The sequence below is a fragment of the Schistocerca americana genome, chromosome 8 (assembly GCF_021461395.2).
Source record: "Schistocerca americana isolate TAMUIC-IGC-003095 chromosome 8, iqSchAmer2.1, whole genome shotgun sequence".
NCBI lineage: Eukaryota > Metazoa > Arthropoda > Insecta > Orthoptera > Acrididae > Schistocerca > Schistocerca americana.
The window spans coordinates 461105714-461124068 of NC_060126.1; the positions used below are offsets into that span (position 1 = coordinate 461105714).

General features: G+C 43.0%; 1 protein-coding gene across 1 annotated transcript in view; it reads left to right on the plus strand.

The window, feature by feature from the left end:
• Positions 1 to 1222: 1222 nt before the first annotated feature.
• The window catches only part of LOC124544915 (cytochrome P450 6j1-like), a 114849-nt gene continuing 97716 nt past the window's right edge, over positions 1223 to 18355 (plus strand). Inside the window, exon 1 of the mRNA XM_047123654.1 lies at positions 1223 to 1265. The gene's annotated coding sequence lies outside the window, so the exon portion shown is untranslated. The remainder of the gene's footprint in view (positions 1266 to 18355) is intronic.

An 18355-nucleotide genomic window follows, 5' to 3' on the forward strand; every position in this document is an offset into this window, starting at 1 on the left:
GGGTTTAACTAGTTCTAAGTTCTAGGGGACTAATGACCTCAGCAGTTGAGTCCCATAGTGCTCAGAGCCGTTTATCACCTCGAGTGAGAGTGTCCGCACGTTCCAACACTGCAGGATTCACAGCTGAGTGCGGCCGGCTGGCACGTTGGAGGTCGGACAGGTTTGCGTGACCTTGATGCGATGATCACAGACGCCTCGCACAACGACTCAGCGTGCTTTCGCTCACTGCCACGTCTCCGTAGACATTCCGCAAGAGCCTACGAATCTGCCATGCTCTGATTTTCCGCCAAAAGGAAATGGCTCTCGGCCTGGGACGCACCTCCGTTACGGACGCATTTTGAGGTCCACTATAGCGCCGCAACCTATCGGAACTTCATTAAACTGTTGGGGCTGAAGTGAGAATAATCTCCAAAATAAATTCTGCATTTTTTTTAACCGAAATTGGCTGAAAAAGAAAAGTGGTACATTATCTATTGAAAGCATTCAGTCTTCAGGTCACAAGTGGCCCATCGGGACCATCCGACCGCCGTGTCATCCTCAGCTGAGGATGCGGATAGGAGGGGAGTGTGGTCAGCACACAACTCTCCCGGTCGTTATGATGGTTTTATTTGACCGGAGACGCTACTATTCGGTCCAGTAGCTCCTTAATTGGCATCACGAGGCTGAGTGCGCCCCGAAAAATGGCAACAGCGCATGGTGGCTGGATGATCACCCATCCAAGTGCCGGCCACGCCCAACAGCGCTTAACTTCGATCTATTGAAAGCACCTCGTATATTGACAGTGCGAGGTGTCACCTGCCGAATATCGTATTTGATGCGTGGAATTTTAAATTGATAACATAAAAAGTAATTAAAACGATAAATATGTAACGTTTGTTTTATTGACCTTTCAAATCAGCAAGCTTTTTTTGCCACACCCTGTATAAAAAAAAAAGCAAAATACAGTAAATAATTTGCAGTGTGCTACTGAAAGATAGTAGTTCGTCGGATTCCGCAAATCCCTAACAGCTACATTTCAGACGGCTACGGCGGTGCATTCCAGTAAAACACGTGGAACTAATTTCCTATCATCAACACGTGGCGTACGGTGTACAATCTCTTTCCCAGCCATATATGTCGCTGATAGTGGACAGCTGAGAACCGCTGCGTCACGGTGAGGCGGCTTATCAGCACGCACTTTCTGGTACATAAGGCGAGACCTGCGCCTCCAGCAGATACAGTATCTCATCGCTTCAGTGCCCAAACTACAGTCGCAGTCAACAACGGTGAGTGTTTGTGCTCCGTTGCCGGCAGGCGATGCTACAGGGGCGCTACATGTGACACTAGGAAGCGACACAGTATAACTGACCTAATCGTCGGGTCCTTGTGTAGCTGTCTACTGCTTCCTGTTTCCTATCTGGCGTTCCAAAGAACTTTTTTTTCCATACAGGTCATCGAGTGCCCTTTATGAATCCTAACGCCGAAGTGTCTTATACGCGAAAACATTTCTTAAAACATGCTTGAAATCACTAAAGCATCACACAGAATGCTACCTTAATTTTAAATCGCCGAACACGATTTCCACTTTCCATTCCGTTAAATGCCGGCCGCTGTGGCCGAGCGGTTCTAGGCGCTTCAGTCCGGAACCGCGCTGTTGCTACAGTCGCAGGTTCGAATCCTGCCTCGGGCATGGATGTGTGTGATGTCCTTAGGTTAGTTAGGTTTAAGTAGTTCTAAGTTCTAGGGGACTGATGACCTCAGATGCTAAGGGGCTCCGGAAAGGCTCAAAATCATGAAAAGTTCAATTTTTACTTTTTTGCGTTTTCTGAATCTGCAGACTATTACCTTTTAATAGATATATAATTTATTCAATTCCGAAGACTACAACTATTTTTAAATTTTTTTTTGAAATGTGTTCTACATGGGCGTGACCCACTGTGGCGCTGTTAAACTGCTGTCAAATGGTGTTATTATTAACGTCCGTGTTCATCAGGTACATTTTAGTGATGTGAGATAAAGTATGTGTTGTAGCTAACCTGCGATGGTTCAATATATATCGCTGGTGTGATTGTCGATTGTTTCATGTTTATTTACTCTGTCGTTATCTCGAAAATATTGGTAATTAATTCTGTTTCTTGAGTCTCTGTTTTGCTGAAGTATAATAATGAGTAAAAGTAAAGTTATTAGAAATCCTCTGAAGGCTTTTAAGAATAGGAGAAATGTTGGAAAGCCAAAGGTATGTGTTATTACTGTAAACAATAAAGACGATAACCAAGTGAGTGAACCTAACCTATCAAGTACACCTGCCCATAGCAGTCAAAGTGGGAAAGAAAATACTTCACAGAAGAAGATTGGTTCAATGAGTGAAAACTATGAATGTTTTATGGGCGAATCGGATGTGAATGAAATATTTGATATGTCGGTTCTCAAAGGAATTTTTTCAAACTGTGTAAGATGTATTCATTGTAGTGAAGTTGGTCTGGAACTCTCCATAATAAAGCACGTAGGACTTGGTAGTGAAATACAACTGAAATGTGATAAGTGTTCATACATGACCACCTTTTGGAACAGTGTTGCAGTAACTGCAACTGAAGAAAATGGTAGCAAAATCTACGAACACAACAACGAGCGATGCTTGCTTTAGACAAGGAACGCCTTCGGGCTGCAGACAGGGCTGTAAAGAGTCTAGAAATACAAGCAAGAGTAAACAGGAGGAGGAACAAGAGGAAGCTGGAGGAGGAGTTTGCAGAGGATGAAGATAATCCATCCTATGGATCTGGAATGCACTAAAAAGTTAATCCAATCTTTGTCGCTCGATTCCCAAAACTTTTATTTTCTCATACTAATTACATGTTTTCTAAGGATCTTCCAAACATATTTGTTTCAAACTTTCAGTAAATGTTACACAGTACCTTCTGCATAATTTAACACAGCCTTTTTCCAAAAAACTGTATATTTTTGAATATATAAATAAAAAATTGCAAAAAGTGTTGTGAATTTCCATTACAATTGAAAAAAAATCATCTTTAATAATTGAACTAAAATTTTGTAAAATCCCTGTGTTAATTGTAGCTCATATTCCAGTAAATAATCTGTAAAAAGTTCAACTTCCTACATCAAATACTTTGTGAGGAAAAATGTAATTTATAAGCGTTATTTTAACATTGCAAGTATAGGGCGTTCCGGAGCCCCTAAGTCCCATAGTGCTTAGAGCCATTTGAACCTTCCGTTAAATGCATTATGAAAATGTCAGATTACGATAACAAAGTCAACTATTTTTAAATATGTTGTTAAGTCTAACGACTTTCACACATCACAGCAATCACAATTTTCTGGTTAAATGTAATAAATTTTTTGTATCATAAAATGTAATACTTCCTTTAGAAACACTGTGTGTCATAATTTTATGTATTGTTTATCAGTAATGACTGTGTTAGTCGCACGTTAGATGCATCATTCAGCTGTTACCTGACAGTACCCTAAGAACCTGAAAGCCGATTCCTGATCAAACAAATAACAATTTGCGGAACTTTATGTAAGTGTTTGGTATTTAATCGCTACATCCACTCCATCGTCGACTTTTTTTAAGACTCGAACTCCGTTTCACGCGTCTCATTGTTCGCGTCGTATCTCCTGAGTTATGTGATGTGGTTCAAATGGCTCTGAGCACTATGGGACTCAACTTTTGAGGTCATCAGTCCCTTAGAACTACTTAAACCTAACTAACCTAAGGACATCACACACATCCATGCCCGAGGCAGGATTCGAACCTGCGACCGTAACGGTCGCGCGGTTCCAGACTGTAGCACCTAGAACCGCTCGGCCACCCCGGCCGACAAAGTGTTGTAAAATGATATAATTTTGCAGGTAAATTCATTGGTATATGTGGATACTGTCTACAAAATATGTTGCGGTTTGAATTATTGGTAGAGAAGTAATAAATAAAATCGTCGTGCCTGATACTGAGGTTTTGCTACATGAACAGCGAAAATTTAAGAAGCTAAAAATATTTTTCATTTCGTTATTTTGTGTGGAACGTCAGTCGCAGTGTTTCGAAATTGTATGTAAAGTTTGTTGGAAGACCCTGAAGACATACACACAGCTTCTAATTGTAATCCTTGACTTCTTGTATTATAGTTTTAACTTTAATCAGTATATTGTGAAATCATTAAAAAATCTTTAAATTCGGTCAATAATAATATGAAATACTGAAAATCAAATCTTTGTTGCCCATGGAAGTTATGAGATAGGTAACCTGTAACTCTGATAGTACACCATCTTAGTCATTTAGTAATACAGGTCTTACCAGTAAACCTCCGATTCTTTACGAAGTCAAATTCAATGTATAAAACAACTTCAAACGTCGGATTAGAAATGAGTTAATGTGTTAAAAACACACTGAGATGACAAGTCACAGGATATCACCTAATATCGTGTCGAACCTTGTAACCTTCCCGTATAAAATTATAATTTTTTTTAGTATCTCAACTGATGAAAACTGATAAATCTTGACGTAAGCAGCGCTACGCCATGGTCCTGTGAAATCAATCTGAATCTGTCGGTGAGAAATACTGAAAAATTCTTACCTCATGATGGAGTCGCCGGATAACGCTGTCTATATATCTGCTCGTAAATGGCAAGGCTTAGTACACTGCTGGCCTATCTACTAATACTGGACAACATTTGTCTGAGATCTGAATTAATAGAAAACTGACTTTGCTTATTGACATAGCTGCACAGCTGGACGTCTGATCACTAAGGAACACATGACTATGATCTGAGAAAATTTCTGAAATATTTAAATAAATGACTGGATCGGGACTGGCAATGACTTAAGGCAAAATTATTCCTACCTTCTTTTGTTGACTGGTAAAAATTATGCACTGAAAATCTTTTACATTATTGATAAAGATCTGCAGTCTATTATATGAAAAATTGAATATTACAAATGTGGGTCAACTGATGCTGACGAATCTCAAAAAGATTGAAACAAATTCATATTAATATCTCAGACAAGTAACTCCGCGCATGCCAAAAATAATAAAATTTACCTAAAATACATGGCTATGAACTGCGCTGTACCAGCGGAGGACCACAACTGCTCTGTAGCAGCGAGTGATTGCAACTGCCAAGACTGCTCTGACCATAGAGTAAATATCTCTGGAATGAGCATTCACATGCGCAGAACAGATTTTGTGTTGTCAACATACACTGCCGGCCTGGTCACGTGTTCTCGGGACGTCGTGTGTTTGTCCGTATAGCGCGTTGTATAATTAGAATGTCACTACATCCCTAGTACAGACGGATTCTTTTCGTACGTGTCGTGGATTATTTATATATGTTGCGCAGACATTTTAACTGTATCCATTTGATACCGGGAATAAACCAGCTTCGTAGCTTTTAACGGCAAGTGATATTGCATTCTGCTTCTTTGCGATAGGTGTCACAGTTCAGTCGGACTCGATTTTTGGTATTTTTCGGTATGATACGGCACTTTATAGTATTACAGAACCTGACGTACGTTTTTGCAGTGATAGTCGTGTAAAACGACTTGACAGCACGCTAGTACTTTTGCAAGTGTCCGAAAAACACCGCATTTGCCACACATTAGCTATTATATCCCTGCTAATTCGTCCTTTTTTCTGCTATTTCTGCGTATTTATTTTCTCGTTTTTGCGACCTAAAGCACAATTTTTCTTACTGGTGACACTTTGAAGTATTTATTTAACGCATTTTACGTACTTGCTCCCAGTTTATTAAATATAGTAGACTGAGGATTCTATATACATAATCGACGACTGATAAATGCATTGAGGATAGTATTTGCTGAAACAACTAACCATTCCCTTTCCTGTTCCACTAGCAAATTTACAAGAGGAAGCGATTGTTTGTAAGCTTTTGTACGAGCCGTAATATCTATTATATAGTCATAAAATCGTAGAACAATAGGTTTACAGAATCAAGTCTTAATTATAATGCGTCTCGAAATTTTTAACATGTACAGTGTCTCTTACTAATATGATAACTATAATTAGAGTTACATGGTGGGTACCCATGAACAGTTACATATTTTTCTTTGCATCCGTAGCAACAACAGTAATTCGGCATTGCTATTAAACCGTCAACAAACGGTGAAACATCAAAAACTCTTCATATTATAAACTTCAAACGCTGCGGAAAGCACACATGCACAGCGAAGTCCCGAAAAACACTGACAGTCCTGGGTTAATGTTGACAACATGCGCAGAACACAATGCTCACTCCATAGATTTTTACTCTATGGCTCTGACCTGTGAATCTTTTGCAGCAAAGATATTATCTGTCGCAAGCAGCGCGTGAGCAATACATCGAAATTACATTTGCTCCAGCAGGGTGGTGAACCCCTTACAACCATCTTTTCCCTGGCATAGTGGCACCTACTCAACAAGTCGTTGGCAGTCCCCTGCAGAAGTACTGAACCCTGCTGCCTCTATAGCCGTCCGTAATTGCGAAAGTTTTACCGATGGAGGACTTTGTGCACGAATGTAGCTGTCGATTATATCGCATAAACGATGGAATTCATGTCGGGCGATCTGCGTGGCCAAATCATTCGCTCGAACTGTCCAGAATGATCCTCAAACAAATCGCGAACAATTGTGGCCCAGTGGGAAAGCGCATTGTCATCCATAAAGGTTCCAACTTTGTGTCGGAAAATCTACATCTACATCCATACTCCGTAAGCCACCTGACGGTGTGTGGCAGAGGGTACCTTGAGTACCTCTATCGGTTCTCCCTTCTATTCCAGTCTCTTATTGTTCGTGGAAAGAAAGATTGTCGGTATGCCTCTGTGTGGGCTCTAATCTCTCTGATTTTATCCTCATGGTCACTTCGTGAGATATACGTAGGAGGGAGCAATATACTGCTTGACTCCTCGGTGAAGGTATGTTCTCGAAACTTTGACAAAAGCCCGTACCGAGCTACTGAGCGTCTCTCCTGCAGTGTTTTCCACTGGAGTTTATCTACCATCTCCGTAACGCTTTCGCGATTACTAAATGATCCTGTAACGAAGCGCGCTGCTCTCCGTTGGATCTTCTCTATATCTTCTATCAACCCTATCTGGTACGGATCTCACACTGCTGAGCAGTATTCAAGCAGTGGGCGAACAAGCGTACTGTAACCTACTTCCTTTGTTTTCGGGTTGCATTTTCTTAGGATTCTTCCAATGAATATCACTCTGGCATCTGCTTTACTGACGATCAACTTTATATGGTCATTCCATTTTAAATCACTCCTAATGCCTACTCGCAGATAATTTATGGTATTAACTGCTTCCAGTTGCTGACCTGCTATTTTGTAGCTAAATGATAAAGGATCTATCTTTCTGTGTATTCGCAGCATATTACACTTGTCTACATTGAGATTCAATTGCCATTCCCTACACCATGCGTCAATTTGCTGCAGATCCTCCTGCATTTCAGTACAATTTTCCATTGTTACAACCTCTCGATACACCACAGCATCATCCGCAAAAAGCCTCAGTGAACTTCCGATGTCATCCACAAGGTCATTTATGTATATTGTGAATAGCAACGGTCCTATGACACTGCCCTGCGGCACACCTGAAATCACTCTTACTTCGGAAGACTTCTCTCCATTGAGAATGACATGCTGCGTCCTGTTATCTAGGAACTCCTCAATCCAATCACACAATTGGTCTGATAGTCCATATGCTCTTACTTTGTTCATTAAACGACTGTGGGGAACTGTATCGAACGCCTTGCGGAAGTCAAGAAACACGGCATCTACCTGTGAACCCGTGTCTATGGCCCTCTGAGTCTCGTGGACGAATAGCGCGAGCTGGGTTTCACATGACCGTCTTTTTCAAAACCCATGCTGATTCCTACAGAGTAGATTTCTAGTCTCCAGAAAAGTCATTATACTCGAACACAATACGTGTTCCAAAATTCTACAACTGATCGACGTTAGGGATATAGGTTCATGAGTGGCTGCAAATGGTCTCCAAGTAGCCGATCATCCAGAGGACCCACTCTGTTCCATGTACCTACAGCTCACATCGTTATGGAAGCACAGTGCCTTGTTGACAACTTAGGCCTGTGGTTTCGTGGGGCCTGCACCACAGTCGAACCCTGCCATCAGCTCTTACCAACTGAAATCGGCACTCATCTGCCCACGCCAAGGTTTTCCAGTCGTCCGGGGTCCACCCGTATGCGGTCACGAGCCCAGGAGAGGCGCTGCAGGTGACGTCATGCTGTTGGCAAACGCACTCACTTCGGTCGTCTGCTGTCACAGACCATTAACGCCGAATTTCGCTACACTGCCCTAACGGAGACGTACGTCGTACTTCCCCACATTGATTTCTGTGATTATTTCACGCGTTGTTGCTTGTCTGTTAGCACTGAAATTTCTTCGCTAACGTCGCTGGTGTCGGTCGTTAAGTGAATGTCGTTGGCCACTGCGTTGTCCCCGGTGAGAAGTAATGCCAGAAATTTGGTGATCTCGGCAGACTCTTGGCTCTGTGGGTCTCGGAATGTTAAATTCCCAGCGATTTCCGAAACGGAATCTCCCATGCTACTACTGTTGTTGCATTCAAACTTGCTGATACTCGTCGAGTGGCCACAATCACGTCGGGAAGCTTTACACATGACTCACCTGAGTGCAACTGATACCTCCGCCATTACACTGCCGTTTTATACCTTGCGGACGCGATGTGCCCATCTGTGTATTAGCATGTCGCTATCCCATGACTTTTGTCACCTCAGTGTATGATGTGAACCATATAAGGGAGAAAATTTTTATAAAAGGTTTGGTATTATTTTTAGAGTTTGTTGGAAGTCCCTAACTGCTCTCAATATGAAACACTGGATGAATACAGGCTGAGTAATTTGCGTTCCATTTTAAGCAAAAGGAAGTTCCCCGTGCATCTCAACGTTTCAGACAGCATATGTCATGAACCATGTGTCGTACAGTGATATAATTTTCCAGGTATGTTCAGTGATATACAGGGTGAATATAATTAAAGTTTGTTTCAAAACGATGTAAAAAACGAACGTCAAATTTGAAAGGAATACTATCGAAGAAGGGGGCAACGTTATTGAACAAAAAACTTAACTAAAATTTTATCAGTAGACCGCACTATAAACAGCAGACTATGCAAAATAAGACGTGGGGTACAAGATTTTTTCCTCACTTCGCGTCTGAGACGCTCGGCATGACTGTGTGTCGTGCGCTGCTGGTAAAGCTCTTTCACAACCATGGTGACGGTGCGCCAGTAACTCTACAGACGTTACGGACACTCAAGGGTAAGAAAAACGGCGTTGTTCCGATGTCTGCCAAGGATCTGGAGGAAATGACGTCAGTATAAAACATGGCCACAGCACCGCAGGAGGGGTCAAGTGGTGGTTTGCAAACAGAGAACTTCAAATGGTTCAAATGGCTCTGAGCACTATGGTACTTAACTTATGAGGTCATCAGTCCCCCAGAACTTAGAACTGCTTAAACCTAATTAACCTAAGGACATCACACACATCCATGCCCGAGGCAGGATTCGAACCTGCGACCGTAGCGGTCGCGCGGTTCCAGACTGTAGCGCCTAGAACCGCTCTGCCATTCATTACTTTTTAATTTTTTTAATTTTCGTATTTTTATTTTTTGTCTCCGTAACGTTTCCTCTTTCTTGGATAATATTACGTTCAAATTTGACGTCACTCTGAGCAAATGCTTTTTTTTCTTTTTTTTTACAGCATTTTGAAACTAGAATTTTAATTGTGATCACACTGTGCGTAGATATTGGCTGCAAGACTGTTCCGAATAAAGTTAGTAACAGAAGTAATAAATTAAAACGTTACGCCTGATGTTAAAGCTCTATTGCGCCCTATTTTAAGGAGAAGCTAGTTTTTCGCGCAACTAAATATCTATGACGTCATCCCCTAAACTAAGTGTTGCACATTGACATAATTTTGCAGGTGCCTTCAGTGGTATATGTGGACACATTCCGCAAACTACGAGGTACGTTTCAGTAAGTAATGCAACATTTATTTTGATTTTATTCAGGATTCCAATACACCATATTATTCCCCACTCTTTTGGCTACAAAACCCTATCTTCCAACATAATCTTTGTTCAATGCGCTGTATGGTCGAGAGAGACCAGGCTACAGGTGGCCACGTGGCAATACCGAGAGGGAAGACGATCGTGTTCAGCTTGTGTCTCCGGCACATCGTAATGCACCTGCAGCAGCAATCTGAGAAGCAGTTGGCACCATAGTGACATTTTATGGAACTGTTAGAAATCGATTACTTCAAGGACAACTCCGAGCCGGACGGCCTGTAGAGCGCATCCACTGACCCCGAGCCATTTGAGGCTTCAGCGGTGTCAAGCGAGAGGTCATTAGGGGGCAGGGTGGAGGTCTGATGAACGCCGGTTCTGCCTCGGTGCCAGTGATGGCCGCGTATTGGATAGGATGACAGTTGAGAGCCTGCAACCGACCTGTCTCAGTGCTAAATACACTATGTGATCAAAAGTATCCGGACAGCTGGCTGAATTTACAAGTTCGTGGCGCCCTCCATCGGTAATGCTGGAATTCAGTATGGTGTCGATCCAACTTAGCCTTAATGATAGCTTCCACTCTGGCAGACATATGTTCAATAAGGTCCTGGAATGTTTCTTGGGGAATGGCAGCCCATTCTTCACAAAGTGCTGCACTGAGGAGAGGTATCGATGTCACTCGGTGACGCCTGGCACGAAGTCGGCTTTCCAAAACCTCCCAAAGGTGTTCTGTAGGATTCAGGTCAGGTCTCTGTGCAGGCCAGTCCATTACAGGGATGTTATTGTCGTGTAACCACTCCGCCACAGGCCGTGCATTATGAACAGGTGCGCAATTGTCTCGAAAGATGCAATCGCCATCGCTGAATTGCTTTTCATCAGTAGGAAGCAAGAGAGTCCTTAAATCGTCAATGTAGGCCTGTGCTGTGATAGCGCCACGCAAAACAACAAGGGGTGCAAGCCCCCTCCTTCAAAAACACGACCACACCATAATACCACCGCATCCGAATTTTGTTGTTGCCGCGACACACGCTGACATCCGCCATACCCGCACCCTGCCATCGGATCGCCACATTGTGTACCGTGATTCGTCACTCCACACAATGTTTTTCCACTGTTCAATCGTCCAATGTTTACGCTCTTTACACCAATTGAGGCGTCGTTTGGCACTTACTGGAGTGATGTGTGGCTTATGAGCAGCCGCTCGACCATGAAATACAAGTTTTCTCACCTCCCGCCTAACTGTCACAGTACTTGGCAGTGGATCTTGATGCAGTTTGGAATTTTTGTGTGATGGTCTGGATAGATGCCTGTCTATTACACATTACGACCCTCTTCAACTGTCAGCGGACTCTGTCAGTCAACAGTCGAAGTCGGCCTGGAGGCTTTTGTGCTGTACGTGTTCCTTCATGTTTCCACTTCACTGCAACATCAGAAACAGTGGACCTAGGGATGTTTAGGAGTGTGGAAATCTCGCGTACAGAGTGTAGTGACACCCAATCACCTGACCACGTGCGAAATCCGTGAGTTCCGCGGAGCGCCCCATTCTGATATCTGATGATGTCTAATGACTACTGAGGTCGCTGATAGGGAGTACCTGGCAGTAGGTGGCAGCGCAATGGATCTAATATGAAAAACATATGTTTTTGGGGGTCTCCGGATACTTTTGATCACATAGTGTACACTGGGCCTCGCACTTACATTAATCTGTGATCTTCAATGTTAATCACTTACATATGTTACATAGACAAATGTATTCCTGAAATTTCAAACTTCACGTTAATCATTTTGTCGTATTGCGAATTTTTTCCGTTAGTGTATTTACATAGCGCAAGTCAGTCCTGGGACCAGCCCTCTGGAATCAACTGCCGTCAGTTTAAGTAATGATTTGTTATTAATGAAATCCATGGGTTCGTTTTGTGGCGTCGAAAACTAGTTTTTTTATTGACCTCAAGCTTAGAAAATGCCATAGCATGATTTCGTTGGTGAGATTGCCGTCTATTAAGTTTCCGTCGCCTTCCTGATAGATACAGCCGTATTCGCTTTACGTGTCGCTTCGTGCCGACTACCCAAATTAGTACGTGGTCGTGACAGTGTCATTCTCTTTTTTCAGTGTTTCAATGTTAATTTTTTGCTTGACTCTTAGAAAAGACACGTTTCAAGGAACGCTGAAGTGATCACGGATCCCCAAGGTCCCGTGGAACACAGTATGAGGAACACTGCTAATAGTACCACATTAGGAAGTAAAATGTTCTGCAGCTCCTAAGAGACTGTTTGGGGGGGGGGGGGGGGCGTGGTTGTTAGTGACTGTGGTCGACCGCCAACTATGGTCTCAAACGACGACGAAAGTTAGCCAAAATTCTAGTATTAGCTAGAGAGCGTTGTGACAATAATCGTTATCATTATTGTTATTTAGTATACAATGCGGAAATGTGAAGAATAGTGTCCACGGCCACATGTTTCGGCAGCCAAATCCCTGCATCAACCCTTCATACACACTCACTTGAAAACCACAAACTAGTCATGAAACAAATAAAGGTATTCAAACATAAAGTTCTTGTCTTGCTTTAAAACCTGTAACACTGATCGCATTTGCTTAACGCCACTACACGGAGCCACCAGCCATTCCACTATATTCCTGAGATAGCACAGTGGCTATGAAAAAACAATGTTGCCAACAGTTATCTACGCAAATTGCTCACATACACTGAAGAGCTAAAGAAACTGGTACACCTACCTAATATCGTGTAGGGCCGCCGCGAGCCCACAGAAGTGCCGCAACACAACGCGGCATGGACTAGAGTAATGTCTGAAGTAGTGTTGGAGTGAACTGACACCATGAATCTTGCAGGAGTGTCCATAAATCCGTAAGCGTACAAGAGGGTGGAGATTTCTTCTGAACAGCAAGTTGCAAGGCATCCCAGACATGCTCAATAATTTTCATGTCTGGGGAATCTGGTAGCCAGCGGAAGTGTTTAAACTCAGAAAAGTGTTCCTGGGGACACTCTGTAGCAGTTCTAGACGTGTGGGATGTCACATTGTCCTGTTGGAATCGACCAAGTCCGCCGGAATGCAAATGGACATGAACGACCGCAGGTGATCAGACAGGATGCTTACGTACGTGTCAACTGTCAGAGTCGTATCTAGACGTATCAGGGGTCCCGCATCACTTCAAGTGCACACGCTCCACATCGTTACAGAGCCTCGACCAGCTTGAACAGTCCCCTGCTGACATGCAGGGCTCATGGATTCATGAGGTTGTCTCCATACCCGTAAACGTCCATCAGCTCGGTACAGTTTGAAACGAGACTCATCCGACCAGGCAACATATTTCCAGACTTCAACAGTCTAATGTCGGTGTTAACGGGTCCTGGCGAAGCGTAAAGCTATGTGTCGTGCAGTTATCAAGGGTACACGAGTGAGCCATCGGCTCCGAAAGCCCATTTAGATGACGTTTCGTTGAATGGTTTGCACGCTGACACTTGTTGATGGCCTAGCATCGAAATATGTAAAAATTTGCGTAAGGGTTGCACTTCTGTCATCTTGAACGATTCTCTTCAGTCGTCGTCGGTCCCGTTCTTGTAGGATCTTCTTCCCCCCGCAGCGATGTCGGAGATTTGATGTTTTACCGGACTCCTGATATTCACGGTACTTTCGTGAAATTGTCATACTGGAAAAACCCCTCTTCATCGCTATCTCGGAGACGCTGTGTCCCATCGCTCGTGCGTCGACCCCATGTTATACTTGTTTACATATCTCTGTACTTGAATACGCAAGCCTATCCCTTACCACTCTCTCTTGCTTGACATTAAGCAAATAATCAAATCTATCTTGACGAATTGATATTTACAGTTTTTTAGACGCCCTTTATATACCCTACCAGCCCTGTTAGCAACGCTAAACACGAACCACTCTTCCTTCTTTTCTTCACTACATGAACCACCTCCGAATCCTCTAAAGAGGGCGGCTTTTAGCAGGTGGCCTGTCTCACATATGCATTTAGCTACAATAGATTTATCGTTATTATCCAGTCTGGAAGGATCAGTGTGTCCTACATATTTCGCACCACATGATGCACATTGCATTTTATATACTCCCGCTTATATCAACTTATCTCTCACATTCCCAACGTCATGCCTTAAACTATATCAGACTATTTCACTTGGAATGCCAACTACATATTGATGATTCAAATATATCCGCCAATTTCTCTGATTTATCCCAAAATATGGCATGGTAACGATTTTCTAGGCTTAACTAATTTCTCTAAAATATTGTTATAACGGTATAAAATCAATGTTTATCTTCAAAAAGTGGGTTAAAAACAAACATTAAATGAGTATACTACATCGAAGTACAGTAGAGCCGTATTAAGAGCTAAATTGCGTTCTGGAATGTAACTGGGTGTAGGGGGAGATGAGTAATACGGTACTACACAGCTTATACACAGACTACACGTCGCCAGTCGTATTATGTTCATTCACATCCCCCGTTCACAGGTCTGCAAACTGATGATAGAATAGGTGATTTTCCACTCTACCTAACCCAGTACGTCTCAAGAAATAACTACAGTGTTTCACTAAGTTTTATGGACGCTTTCTGTAGGAAATTCAATCTAGTTTAATTTGGTATCAAGAAACATTTTCGCTAGAAGCCGCGTTTTTCGAGCTATTAAAAAAATTAAAAAGTGACCTTTAAACCATCCCAACACCCACTTCCCACCGGTCAGAATTTGCGACTACCCTATCCCCCCCCCCATCTGTCTTTTTTGGTCTTTGTTGACTAGGCTAAAAGAAGCAGCATCATTTCATCTACATCTACATCCATACTCCGCAAGCCACCTGACGATGTGTGGCAGGGGGTACTTTCAGTACCTCTATCGGTTCCCTCTTCTATTCCAGTCTCGTATTGTTAGTCGAAAGAAAGATTGTCGGTGTACCTCTGTGTGGGCTCTAATCTCTCTGATTTTATCCTCATGGTCTCTTCGCGAGATATACGTAGGAAGCAATATACTGCTTGACTTCTCCGTGAAGGTATGTTCTCGCAACTTCAACAAAAGCCCGTACCGAGCTACTGAGCGTCTCTCCTGCATAGTCTTCCACTGGAGTTTATCTATCATCTCCGTAACGCTTTCGCGATTACTAAATGATCCTGTAACGAAGCGCGCTGCTCTCCGTTGGATCTTCTCTATCTCTCCTATCAACCCTATCTGGTACGGATCCCACACCGGTGAGCAGTATTCGAGCAGTGGGCGAACAAGCGTACTGTAACCTACTTCCTTTGTTTCCAGGTTGCATTTTCTTAGGATTCTTCCAATGAATATCAGTCTGGCATCTGCTTTACCGACGATCAACTTTATATGGTCATTCCATTTTAAATCACTCCTAATGCCTACTCCCAGATAATTTATGGAATTAACCGCTTCCAGTTGCTGACCTGCTATTTTGTAGCTAAATGACAAGGGATCTATCGTTCTATGTATTCGCAGCACATTACACTTGTCTACATTAAGATTCAATTGCCATTCCCTGCACCATGCGTCAATTCGTTGCAGATCCTCCTGCATTTCAGTACAATTTTCCATTGTTTCAACCTCTCGATATACTACAGCATCATCCGCAAAAAGCCTCAGTGAACTTCCCATGTTATCCTCAAGGTCATTTATATATATTGTGAATAGCAACGGTCATATGACACTCCCCTGCGGCACACCTGAAATCACTCTTACTTTGGAAGACTTCTCTCCATTGAGAATGACATGCTGCGTTCTGTTATTTAGGAACTCCTCAATCGAATCACACAATTGGTCTGATAGTCCATTTGCTCTTACTTTGTTCATTAATCGACTGTGGGGAACTGTATCAAACGCCTTGCCGAAGTCAAGAAACACGGCACCTACCTGTGAACCCGTGTCTATGGCCCTCTAAGTCTCGGGGACGAATAGCGCGAGCTGGGTTTCACACGACCGTCTTTTTCTAAACCCATACTGATTCCTACAGAGTAGATTTGTAGTCTCCAGATAAGTCATTATACTCGAACATATTACGTGTTCCAAAATTCTACAACTGATCGACGTTAGAGAGATATAGGTGGTGAACGGCGCGAAAACCAAAATGATCTCAAGACAGGTGGTCATTGCTGAAGTCTCAGTATTTCCTGTCCCGCCAAGCGGTGTTAACCTGAAGTTTAGTGTCGTCGGAGACGATCCCTGCCAGAAATTCGAGAAGATTCTGTAATGAATTACAAGCCTGCAACCAGATTTCACAACAGGAAGAAGTACCGCCTTGTGCACCTCCTTGTGGACGCCTGATTTATTTTTTACTGGATAATATTTGATGTGATTCCTTATAATACGTGGATTCAAAACGTCTAAGGGGGATGCATCTATCAATAACCATGGTTTGGTGAAAGTTCGGTTCCCCTTAGAAGTCCGCTTTACCTCACCTTGACCTACATTCTCTTCAAATCCCTGCTGCATCGCTAGCGCAAGTCACATCGGCAACAAGAAAAGTAGACGAGATAACAGACGAAAGCTTTCCGTACTGCTAGAGCCGGTGATGATGATGTTTGGTTTGTGGGGCGCTCAACTGCGTGGTTATCAGCACGCGTACAAATTCCCAGCCGGCCGCTGTGGCCGAGCAGCGGTTCTAGGCACTTCAGTCAGAAACCGCGCGACCGCTACGGTCGCAGATTCGAATCCTGCCTCGGGCATGGATATGTGCGTTGGCCTTAGGTTAGTTAGGTTTAAGTAGTTCTAAGCTCTAGGGGACTGATGACCTCAGATGTTAAGTCCCATAGTGCTCCGAGCCATTTGAACCACTTTTTGAACAAACTCCCAACCTTTGCTCAGTCGATTCTCACCACATTCAGGAATGATGATGAAATGAGGAGGACAAAACTAACACCCAGTCATATCGAGGCAAATGAAAAATCCCTGACCCCACCGGGGGTCGAACCCAGGACTCCTTGCTCGGGTAGCGAGAACGCGACTGCGAGACCACGAGACGCGTATCACTACTACTACAGCTGTAACAGACCAAATGCAAACTTCCTTTGGTTGCTCGAAATGCGAAGTTCCTCTGGTGGTTCGCTAAAGCCCCCCCCCCCCCCCCCCACAAGCCCATCAACCAACCGACAGATCGACCAAGTGGATATGTGTAGGCCCTTTAGCCAACCGACCAATGGATTCTCCTTTTCGGGGTGTCGGTCGGGTAGAACCACCCACCCAGCAAACTGTGCCGGATGCAGCGCTGTCGTGATAATCGCCCGACAAAGTTCGTCTTTTGTCTCTGCGCGGGATTAAATGCTGCTGTAATACACATGACAGCGGGCGAGGCGATCGAAACATTTAATGAGAGAGTTTCTAGAGAAGTATGAAGACCGTAGATGTTTGTGGAACACGTCGTTCGGGGAGTATACCAATAGCGACACAAGAAAGGAAACACTTGTTTCATTTTTTAAAGAATCCATAATGGTTTCATGTGACGCGTACAGAAAATAGAAGATACAGAAGTTCGACGGACTTTCATTCATAAAATATGTATTTCAGTTTTTAGATTTTATTTACGATACTTATCGGAAATGAAAGCAAAATACAGAGATATTAGATCTTAGATTTCATTTCGATACTTACTAGAAGTAAAACCTAAAAACTGAAATACAGACAATGGACATCCGTTCATAAAAAATACTTACTTCATTGTTGTAAGAGTTAAAAAATCGAGCCTATACGCAGGCCTACTTGTTCGAAGAGCAGTGTGAGATTTTTTCCTTTTTTACATTGCTAGTAGTTGCTAAGTGCTTCATTTCTGAAGTACCTATTGTGTTTATAAGATGACGTGCGCCACCACTATTTGTAGTCTTTCTCCTCCTAATTTAAAACGAGTGTCTCACACACACATATGGGCATCTTCTTTGCTACATATATAAATAAATTAATAAATTCTACCTGAGCACCTTTTCTTGTATTTACTTTACTTTACCATGACGTATTTCCTCAGGCAACTATAACCATGTTTCAGGAATCATTTTAGATAATAATCTTAGGGATACAACAATGAATTTGAGGTCCTCTCAACTTCTGCCAGTGGCTAGAAACCGTGATGTAACTAACAACCTCTGTCCACAGCTTACTGCTCTCATGACTATTCTTTTTCGTTAAGAATGGTTCGATGACGTTCAACGGCTCCAAAATGCATGTGTCTTAGACAGTTACGAAACTGTCGACTCCCAGCACCAAATAAGTAACGGATCGTGGGTGAATTTCTTTCTTTGCATTAGCCACTTCTCTGTCCGCAGCTTTCTCTCGGTTTACTTGGCCTACTGCCTAATAAGC